General features: G+C 43.8%; 1 long non-coding RNA gene across 1 annotated transcript in view; it reads right to left on the reverse strand.

Moving 5' to 3' along the window:
* LOC108533844 (uncharacterized) overlaps nt 1–11587 on the reverse strand; it is a 30430-nt gene that overhangs the window by 15834 nt on the left and 3009 nt on the right. The window lies entirely within an intron of this gene.

Raw genomic sequence — 11587 nt, forward strand, 5'->3', positions numbered from 1 at the left:
AGAAGGACACCATGAGAAGCTGACATACCAAAAAACCCAGTTTCCGCATCCTGATGATTTCATTCCTCTTACCCCAACCAATCAATGGCCTCAATTTTCCAGCCCCTCACCTGCCATGATCCTCTTAAAAACCCCAGCCTGGGTGACAAAGTGAGACTCTGCCTCAAAAAATATCCCAGCCCAGCACTCCTTGGAGAGATGGATTTGAGTCTTCTTCTATCTCCTTATGTGGTGCTCTGCAAAAACTTTCTCTGCTGCAAACCCTGCTGTCTTAGTGTATTTTTCTGTTACTGTACCATGGACATACGAACTTGTTGGTTCTATAACAGACTGAAGGCAAAACATTCCAAACTGCAGCATGAAGCACTGTCCTCTGAATTTTGCCATAACTATGTTCTACCTGTGCTATAGTTTATTTAGTACTATCTTCATTAAATTAACTCACTTAAAAATTATTCATCCTGGCCAGGCACTGTGGCTTACCCCTGTAATTCCAGCACTTTGAGAGGCCAAGGCAGGCAGATCACCTGAGGTCAGGAGTTCAAGACCAGCCTGCCCAACGTGGCAAAGCCCTGTCTCTACTAAAAATACAAAAAATTAGCAGGGCGTTGTAGCAGACGCCTGTAATCCCAGCTACTCAGGAGGCTGAGGCAGGAGAATCGCTTGAACCTGGGAGGTGGAGGTTGCAGTGAGCTGAGATCGCACCACTGCACTCCAGCCTGGGAGACAAGAGCGAAACTCTGTCTCAAGAAAAAAAAAAAAAATTATTCATCCTAAGCACTTAATCTTTGTGAAATTATTTTCAATGCATTTATAATTTCTTTTCATATACATAAATTAAAACTATTTAAAACAACAACAACAAAAGTTTTTCTGTGGATCATCTAAAAGCCTCTCCCTTTTGGGAATGCCAGGCTAGGGCACCGCTCTCCCTCGTGAGAGGAGATTCACTAACCCCACACTTCCTCCTGCTCCATGACTTTTAGCAACTTTCTTTTCTTTCTCTGAGCCTCAGTTTCCTCATCCCCAGATTCCTTGCAGCTCTTATATAAGGAATTGGTGAAATGCAGCCTCAAGCCAGTCAGCCTGGTCTAGAATCCTTGCCCTGCCCTTTCTTGCAGTTTGACCTCAGGCAAGTTATTTAGCCCATCTCTGCCCCAATTGCACCATCTGTGAAATGGACACCACTTCACAGGGCTGCTGAAGGGCTTTGCATCTCCTCTAAGAAGCCCACCCTGACCATTTGATTGTATACACCATGTGTTGCCTACCCCAGCAACTTCTGGGCCTCTTTACTTGTACTTTTTCCCATAGCATTAATTACCTTCTAACAAACAACTGCATGATCTAACAAATTGCATGATTGATTGGTTATGTTTACTGTATTTCCTCCTGCCCTCTCTGAGAATGTAAATTCCACAAGGCCAGGGATATTCACCAGTTTTGTTTGCTGATGTATCTATTCCAAGTACCTAGGTGGAAGACTGCCTGGCCCTCAATTAATATTTCTTGAATGAAGGGAACGACTGAATGACTCCTGAGTCTCATAGCCTCCCACATGGGGTAAGAACCCCACACCCCAGGAACAGTCAGTAAAACCCCTGACCAAAGAAAGCATTCCCTTCAGTTTCATAGTTTGAAGGAATAGGGGCTATTAGGGAACAGTCCCTGACTCAAAGGAAGGCAGTATTTTGGGCTTTCTAGAAGTACTAATGATACCATCAAAGGAAGTGAAATTGTCATCAAAATCAATGCCTTTCAGCAAGTCCAGCAGATGTGGGCGGAGCTGCTGTCCTGTGGGTTTTGAAAGGGGTGTGTACTGGGAGAGCCCCCACGGTCACCTGCTGGCTGTGATTTCTACCTCCCTGTTGGGATGGGAAGTTGTAGTTACTTTTACTAAGTGCCTGCTAAGCACCAGGGGCTTCCTATAGATTAGTTCATTTATTCCTCAAAACAGCTAAATGTTGGCTGGGTGGGCATGGTGGCTTACGCCTGTAATTCCAGTGCTTTGGGAGACCGAGGCAAGAGAATCGTTCAAGCCCAGGATTCAAGACAAGCCTAGACAATATAGAGAGACCCCATGTCTACAAAAAATAAAAAAATTAGCCAGGTGCAATGACACGCACCTATAGTCCTAGCTACTCAGGAGGCTGAGGCAGGGGGACTGCTTGAGCCCAGGAGTTCAAGGCTGCAGTGAGCTCTGATGGCACCACTGTACTCCAGCCTTGGCAACAGAGTGAAGACCTATCTCTAAAAAAACAACCAAAAAAGAAAAATACAAATAAATGTAGTGGTGGAATTATGCCTATTGTACAGATGAGGAAAGAAGGATGAAAAAAGGAGTGAGTTGCCCAGGGTCACCCAGCTGACTGATTAGTACCAGAGTCTGGCTGGAACGCTGGCCTGCTCAGGCTTAGGCTTATGGTCCCAGTCTATAGCTCCTGCTCATGGCGCTCCCAGACCCTCACTCCCACCATTTGCCTCTGACCTGTGGATCTTGGGCTTCCCTGAAACAGGAGTGAAACGAGCTTCCTTAGATGCTGATGTAGAAGTATATCTATTCACCATGGAAAGATGGTTACAGCATCACTTGAAACTCAGACCTTGCTTTCTGAGCCCAAAGGAGTGTCCCACCTCATCTACTAGGCTGGTCTCTAAGAAATCTTGACTGTTTCTAGAGGGATCAAAGGAGCCTGCTGGTCAGGTACGGTGGCTCACACCTGTAATCCCAGCACTTTGGGAGGCTGAGGTGGGAGGACTGCTTGAGCCCAGGAGTTTGAGACCAGCCTTGGCAACGTAGTGAGACTGTTTCCACAAAAAAAAAAAAAGAAGAAGAAGGAGGAGGAGGAGGAGAAAGGAAGGAAGGAAGGAAGGAAGGAAGGAAGGAAGGAAGGAAGGAAGGAAGGAAGGAAGCGAGGGAGGGAGGGAGGGAGGGAGGGGAAAAAAATAGTTGGGTGTGGTGGCACATGCCTGTAGTCCAGCGACTATAGCATATGACTATATTACCTATTCAAAAACAAAACTGGCTGGGCACAGTGACTCGCTCCTGTAATCCCAGCACTTTGGGAGGCCAAGGTGAGTGAATCACCTGAGGTCAGGAGTTCAAGACCAGCCTGAACAACATGATGAAACCTTATCTTTACTAAAAATACAAAAATTAGCCGGGCATGGTGGTGGGCACCTGTAGTCCCAGTTACTCGAGAGGCTGAGGCAGGAGAATCGCTTGAACCTGGGAGGTAAAAGTTGCAGTGAGCCAAGATCATGCCACTGAACTCCAGCCTGGGTGACAGAGCAAGACTCCATCTCAAAGAAAAACAAACAAACAAATAAAACTAAAAATAGTGAATGTTAAAAAATAAAGATGATCATAATCTTTGATTGGGGAGGTTACAAAGTAGCTTGTTTAATACAAGCTAATTGTTTTGTGTTTTAAAAATGTATGTATGTCAGTAGTAATGGGACAAGCTGACATCACACACCTCTCGGCAGGACAGACTGAGGACACAACATCATTTCTGTTGCTGACAGAAATGCAGAAACTGTTGTATCTAATCTCAAAAAAGTTTATCAGGCAAACCTTGAGGGGCACTCTATATAATAACTGGCCTATACTCTTCAAAACTGTCAAGGTCTGCCTGGCTTGGTGGCTCATGCCTGTAATCTCAGCACTTTGGGAGGCCAAGGCGAGCAGATCGCTTGAGCCCAGCAGTTCCAGACCAGACTGGGCAACATGGTGAAACCCCATCTCTGTTTAAAAAAACAAAAGAAACCTGTCAAGGTCATGAGGAAAAAGAAAAGCTGAGGAATGTTTTCACGTGAACAGAGAATAAAACACAGGACAACTAAATGTAATTGTTGTTCCTGGGTTAGATCCTGAACCAGAAAAAAAGTTGCTGTATAGGCCATGAGTGAGACAATTGTGGAAATTTAAGTAAAGTCTGTAGACTAGATGATAGTATCGTATCAAAGTTAGATTTCCTGATATTGTTAACTGTATTATGGTTATATAAATTAATATCCTTGCCTTTAGGAAATATATAATGATGTATTTAGTAGTAAAGGGGCAACATACTCTCAAATAGCTCAGAGGAAAATATATATGTATATGTATATGTGTACTGTATATATCTACATATATGTTGAGAGCGAGAGGGGAAAGAGGAATGACAAAGCAGATGTGGCCAGACACACATGTGAGTAAAGAGATCTTTTTATTGTTGTTGCCAGTTTTCTTTAAGTTTGAAATTAATTCCAAAACTATAGAAAATTCTGAGTCAAAGTCTTACTAGGGCTTATTTCTGGATGTTGGAATTATTGTTACATTTTATTTTATTTTTGCTTTTCTTTTATCTTTCTTTTTTTTTTTGGCTTACTTTTTTTATTTTTTTTGAAAATGTTAATACAAGCATATGGTAAAAATAATCCAAATGCTAAAAAAAAAAACACCTCCAGTGTAAGTTTCTCTCCCAGCTGAGTGTGCCTTCAGCTCCCTAGTCCTCTCAGAGGCAGCCACCACCACCTGTTTGGTTCAGAAACACATCTCTATTCTGCCAGGTTCTGCATTTATTTTCTTTTTTCTTTTTCTTTCTTTCTTTTTTTTTTTTTTTTGAAACAGAGTCTCGCTGTGTCGCCCAGGCTGGAGTGCAGTGGTGGGATCTCAGCTCACTGCAAGCTCCGCCTCCTGGATTCACGCCATTCTCCTGCCTCAGCCTCCTGAGTAGCTGGGACTACAGGTGCATGCCACCACGTCTAATTTTTTGTATTTTTAGTAGAGACGGGATTTTACCATGTTAGCCAGGATGGTCTTGATCTCCTGACCTTGTGATTCACCTGCCTTGGCCTCCCAAAGTGCTAGGATTAACAGGCGTGAGCCACCGCGCCTGGCCTATTTTCCTTTTTTTTTTTTTTTTTTTTTTTTGAGACAGAGTCTCACTCTGTTTCCCTGGCTGGAGTGCAGTGGCACGATCTTGGCTCACTACAAACTCCGCCTCTCAAGTTCAAGCAATTCCCCTGCTTCAGCCTCCTAAGTAGCTGGGATTACAGGCATGTGCCACCACGTCCGGATAATTTTTGTCTTTTTAGTAGAGACGGAATTTCACCATGTTGCCCAGGCTGGTCTCGAACCCCTGACTTCAGGTGATCCGCCCACCTCGACCTCCCAAAGTGCTGGGATTACAGGCATGAGCCACCGCACCCGGCTGGTTCTGCGTTTCTGTACTAAACAGATAGTGGTCTCCCAGTAGATGTATTCTGTTCATAAACAAACGTATATGGTTAGGTTGCCTCTTCCCACTTCCCTCATTCCCCCACCAAAAGTAGTGGTATCCTGATCCATACCAATCTACACTTTGTTTTTCCTTTAACATAATATCTTCATGATCCTTCCATATGGTGACACATAGAGCTACTGAGTATTTGCAGTTGTTGTTATTGTTTTGTTTTATTTCTGGGACAGGGTCTTGCTCTGTTGCCAAGGCTGGAGTGCAGTGGTGTGATCATGGCTCACTGCAGCCTCAACCTCCTGGCTTCAAGCAATCCTCCCACCTCAACCTCCCAAGTAGCTGGGACCACAGGTGTGTGCCACCACACCCAGCTAATTTTTATTTATTTTTGTTTTTTGTGGAGATTGGATCTCCCTCTGTTACCAAGCTGGTCTCAAACTCCTGGGCTCAAACGATCCTCCCATCTCAGCCTCCCAAGGTGCTGAGATTACAGTTGCGACCCACTGTGGCCAGCAGACCTTATATTTTTATGGGCTGTTTAGAATTCCACTATACGGATATATCATAACTTATTGAACCTATTGCCATTGTCATGAACATTTAAGCCTAGTCCAGTCTCTTACAAACAAGATTGCAATGAACGACAGTCACTTCTTTGTGCACAATGTGTAAAGAAATATGCAGAATAATCTCCCATAAGTGGAGCTGCTTTTTGAACATGTGCCTTTTACATTTTGAAAGCTACAGTGGTCACCCTCCAGTGTGCACACCAACGTCAGCACTTGATCACACCTACCTTCTCACAGACACCCTGCACAGTACACTTTACATTTTTTGATCTTTGCCAAGCACATGGATTTTTTTTTTTTTTTTCTTTGACAGAGTTTTGCTCTTGTTGCCCGGGCTGGAGTGCAATGGCGTGATCTCCTCTCACTGCAAACTCCGTCTCCCGAGTTCAGGTGATTCTCCTACCTCAGCCTCCTGAGTAGCTGGGATTACAGGCATGCACCACCACACCCTGCTAATTTCGTATTTTCAGTAGAGATGGGTTTTTGCCATGTTGGGCAGGCTGGTCTCAAACTCCTGACCTCAGGTGATCTGCTGCCTCAGCCTCCCAAAGTGCTGGGATTACAGATGTGAGTCACTAAGCCCGGGCCACATATGTTTTTCAATGCTATCTGTTTGTAGTTTTAATTCTGATTTCTATCATTAAAAGTGCAGGTGAAAATCTTATCATTTGCTCTAAAAATCACTTGTATTATTTTTTTTTTCTCTGTGATCTCTTCCTGAGCTTATAGGAATGGTCTGATCTTCTACCATTGACCCAGCCCTTCTACAGGGAAACGCACAGTATTAATGCCAGGCTGAGTCTTTCTGGTCCTCTCTGGGTGCTGGAAAGAGGAGGATCTGTATCTTCTGGTGTAGCAGGACGAGCCACAGACAAAACTCCTCAGACACCGGGTTAAAGAAGGAAGGGGTTTATTCGGCCAGGGGCATCGGCAAGACTCCTGTCTCAAAAAGCCAAGCTCCCCAAATGAGCAATTCCTGTCCCTTTTAAGGGCTCACAATTCTAAATGGGTGAGCATGAGAGGGTCATGATCGATTGAGCAAGCAGGGGGTACGTGACTGGGGGCTGCAAGCACCGGTAATTAGATCAGAACAAAACAGGACAGGAATCTTCACAGTGCTTTTCTATACAATGTCTGTAATCTATACATAACATAAGTGGTTAGGTCAGGGGTGGATCTTTAACTACCAGGCCCAGGGTGTGGCTCCGGGCTGTCTGCTTGTGGATTTCATTTCTGCCTTTTAGTTTTACTTTTCTTTCTTTGGAGGCAGAAATTGGGCATAAGACAATATGAGGGGTGGTCTCCTCCCTTATTCCTCCTCTTTGAAACTCTCACTCAATAGTGGGAGTTCTCACTTTCATTTTTACTACCCATGTCTTCTCACAAGACAGATGGATAGTGATTCATATAGTTACACTTGTGCTGAAGCATTCTGGTGAACTAAGGTAGCGATGAAGCTTTTTATCATTTGAAGAAGTACAGGTAGCAAACACGGGAGCAGTAAGTAGGTTCCTATTACTATTATAACTCTTACTATAAGAGTTTTAAATCCTCCTAGCACTGGGAATCATTTTCTAAACATGGCCCCAGGATCAAATCCATGCCACACTTGCACAGGCACATGTGCCAGTTTTGTCACATATCTATGTCTTCAACTACTTGCCCTTGATTATCTACGTGTAGGTAGCAATTAGTAAGGTTAAATTTCCTACAGACCTCTCCTTCAGCTGCTAGCAAGTAGTTGAGAGCTAATCTATTTTGATAGATAGCATTTCTCATCTGACTTTCTTGCCAGGCCAGAATAGTCAAGGCTCTGCTGGTTTTATTAGTGATTATTTTTAAAACAGCTTGTAACTATATGATTCTGTGGATCATGTAAATGGGGGTCCAGTATCCCCAAGAGCTGTCTTGTGCCTAAGTAGCAGGCCTATAATATTGTATGACTCTCTTGGGGGGTCATTTATCATTTTTTCAATTTCCTACAGCTATGCCTCTCTTTTCGCGGGAAGCATAGACAGGGAAGCCCAGGAGTTCACCTGTTTTTATGGGCAGTAGGAAGAAAGATGGTTTAATAGTGCCAATAACACAACTACTTGTCTGCTGGTCAGGCAACTTAGCATAGGCTCTATGTCCACACATCCAGTATAGCCCAGTGGGGGCCGTCCAGTCCTAGTGGGATTCTGGGTGGGCCTAAACGGTTTCTGCAACTTTGGAAATTTACTGAATGGATTTTTCTCTGTGTGGTTTCAACTCCACCATGTAGTCTTCCTACAGGAAGGGTGAAGTCCTTCTCCACTCTTGCTATACAGTATTGTCTAATGATTGAGACTTTTAGGACCTAAAAGTGATCAAGGTGATTCTTTTGGGCCGAGAGTTTATCAGGAACTGGGTCTGTAGGTACTAATTCTATGGCTTCCTATGGCCACTGATCTCCTGTTACAGTTCCTCCACACATGTAACACGAATTGACATTGAGATACTGGGCTACACGCTTGGCTAATTGCAAAAACAAATTTCTTGTTTTTCATGGAATTTCTGGTACTGGCACTTTTAGTTTATCACAGAAGTTTTGAAATACTGGCTCAGGAGAGCGTTTATAAACTTTTTCTCAAACCACGATATTTACTTGAAGATCCAGTCCAGCTCCACCAATTTTTAGGGTTACACGTTCCCCTTTTTTCCAGCGAGGATCAAGGGGATTGGTTATTACTAGCTCTAAGGGGTTACGTTGTCCCTTAGTACAGGAAGGGCCAGTTTTTCCTTTCTGAAGGTGGACTGGATCCTTTTCTTTTTTTTTTTTTTTTATCCACGTGGCTTAAATGACACAAGACCAGTATTAATATTTATTTCCACACAGTCCTAATTCATGACAGATGTACTTATTTTCTGCCATATAGCCTCTTTTCTAATTAAGAGAGCTACATCTTATTCCTAACTTTTTACTATTAATGACAGCACAGGCATCAAATTTTAAGGTGACTTGTTTGGGCACCCCTTTTTCTTCTGTTTTGGCTAACACTTTACTCGTATTGTTTATGAGCCCCTACCAGTCTTCAGTTCTTAATCTTATTTTAAAAACTGTGGTCATGGGAGGCTCAGGTGGGTCATAACACACATCAGGTTGGTCATTTCCTAGGCTACACACCTTGTATAGAATAACATTATACAAACGAGCTCTTTTTAGAGTTCCAGTACACTTATAATAACAATAAAATAATAGGACCATAGCCACCTTTTGTCCTACCTTAGTGACTTGATGTATACACTGGGAACAGCCCTCAGTCTGAGGAAGGTCAGTTGAAATCCTTACTGTACAAGTCCAGATTTTAAGGAAAATGAGTCCTGTGATGAGTTTCCTCATGCTTCGGCCATGCGTGGACCAGTCAGTTTCCGGGTGTGACTGGAGCAGGGCTTGTCGTCTTCTTCAGAGTCACTTGGCAGGGATTGGCGAAGCTGCTCCTGCCCACGTGTTGCTCACAGTCTACTGATGTTTAAGGATGGTCTCGGAGGTTGGGCCCGCTAGAATAAACTGAGTCCAACACCTCTACACAGTTATGTTCAACTGGGCTCGCTGATACCGGGAGAAAGGTGGTGGGGTTTAGGGTGTTGCAAACTTCAGTGGTTATGTGGGGATTTTCACATAGCAAGCTTTGGTCCTTGGTTCATCTAGCAGTTGTTAACCAATGATGTCCTTTGGTATTTATTAAAGTTACCACAGCATGGGGGGCCTTTATATTCAGGTTTTGCCTAAGGGTTAGTTTATCTGCTTCTTGTGCTAACAGGGCCGTTTCTGCTAGGGCCGTTAGACCTAGGGGCCAACCTTTGGAAACCCTGTCTAGTTGTTTTGAAAGGTAGGCCACTGGCCTTGGCCAGGGCCCCACAGTCTGGGTTAAAACTCCAACTGCCATTTTTTCTCTTCTGACACATAGAGTGTAAAGTGTTTTGTCAGGTCAGGTAGCTTCAGGGCTGGGGCCGACATGAGTTTTTCTTTTAACTCATGAAAACCTCGTTGCCACTGGTTGTAATAGATATAGTTTATCTAATCTACATTTTTATTAACTGTCACCCACCAAAATACGGACTTAAATCCTGCAGCTATTTGATTTCAAGTTTTAAATTGATCTTGTATTCCTCATGGGACTCCAATTGCATCTAAAGAGACATGAGAGTCTAAAGACCCATAAGGGGCTTCTCTCACTTTACGATGTCCTATTTTTTTTCCTTCTGATTGATGAAATGCCAGGGTGAAAGGGATAGCCAATTGGACTAAAGTACAAGTGTCACTCCAGTTATTCAGCAGAGTGCCCAATAAAGGTCCACCACAGTACCACCACACATCTGCTCAGGGATGAACAAGGGCTGACTGATTGATAAGCTCTTGAAAATTCTTAAGCTCGTCTCATCCCTTCAGGTCTCCAAGGAATGCTGTTTCTTCCCTGTTGTGAGAGACATGAAGTGAACTTAGTATTGGGAGAGAGAAGCTGGATGGCCCTCGGGGGCTGACCTGCAGGGNTTTATCTGCTTCTTGTGCTAACAGGGCCGTTTCTGCTAGGGCCGTTAGACCTAGGGGCCAACCTTTGGAAACCCTGTCTAGTTGTTTTGAAAGGTAGGCCACTGGCCTTGGCCAGGGCCCCACAGTCTGGGTTAAAACTCCAACTGCCATTTTTTCTCTTCTGACACATAGAGTGTAAAGTGTTTTGTCAGGTCAGGTAGCTTCAGGGCTGGGGCCGACATGAGTTTTCTTTTAACTCATGAAAACCTCGTTGCCACTGGTTGTAATAGATATAGTTTATCTAATCTACATTTTATTAACTGTCACCCACCAAAATACGGACTTAAATCCTGCAGCTATTTGATTTCAAGTTTTAAATTGATCTTGTATTCCTCATGGGACTCCAATTGCATCTAAAGAGACATGAGAGTCTAAAGACCCATAAGGGGCTTCTCTCACTTTACGATGTCCTATTTTTTTTCCTTCTGATTGATGAAATGCCAGGGTGAAAGGGATAGCCAATTGGACTAAAGTACAAGTGTCACTCCAGTTATTCAGCAGAGTGCCCAATAAAGGTCCACCACAGTACCACCACACATCTGCTCAGGGATGAACAAGGGCTGACTGATTGATAAGCTCTTGAAAATTCTTAAGCTCGTCTCATCCCTTCAGGTCTCCAAGGAATGCTGTTTCTTCCCTGTTGTGAGAGACATGAAGTGAACTTAGTATTGGGAGAGAGAAGCTGGATGGCCCTCGGGGGCTGACCTGCAGGGTGCCCGACTTCAGGATACATCAGAGAGAGCTTGGCATGACTTATTACTCCAGGCTGTAGAATCCTGGAAAAGAGCTACCATGCAGCCTATGCCTGGTCGACTGGAGGACCACCTTAGTGGAAGGGGACAATCTGGGCCTCTGGACTGCCATGTGCACAAGCATAACAACTGCTTTTGTTTAATACACAGATGGAATATTTGATCCATTTTAACCCGGCATTTGCATCTTGGTATCCTGTCTTAATTGCTAAAGTTTGTTTTAAGTCTTTAACTTCTATGATCCTCTGGTAAAATGAATGTATGGTTTTAGGAAATTACAAAAACTGGTTCGTGCAGTCCATCTTTGCTCTTTAGTGGTCCAAAGAATGTTGGACCAAATATGGCATGAAAGCTCTACATCGAGGGGCAAGACTCCTGGTTGGCACTGGAGTCTTCATTGAAATCTCCCCAGATTAAATGGTCCTAGTTTACTAATGCCCAGTCTGAGGAGAGTCAGGAGGGACAGAATTACTTTTCTGATGTAGACCGCTG

This window comes from Rhinopithecus bieti, unplaced genomic scaffold, assembly GCF_001698545.2.
Source record: "Rhinopithecus bieti isolate Rb0 unplaced genomic scaffold, ASM169854v2 scaffold_11161, whole genome shotgun sequence".
In the NCBI taxonomy this organism is placed as follows: Eukaryota; Metazoa; Chordata; class Mammalia; order Primates; family Cercopithecidae; genus Rhinopithecus; species Rhinopithecus bieti.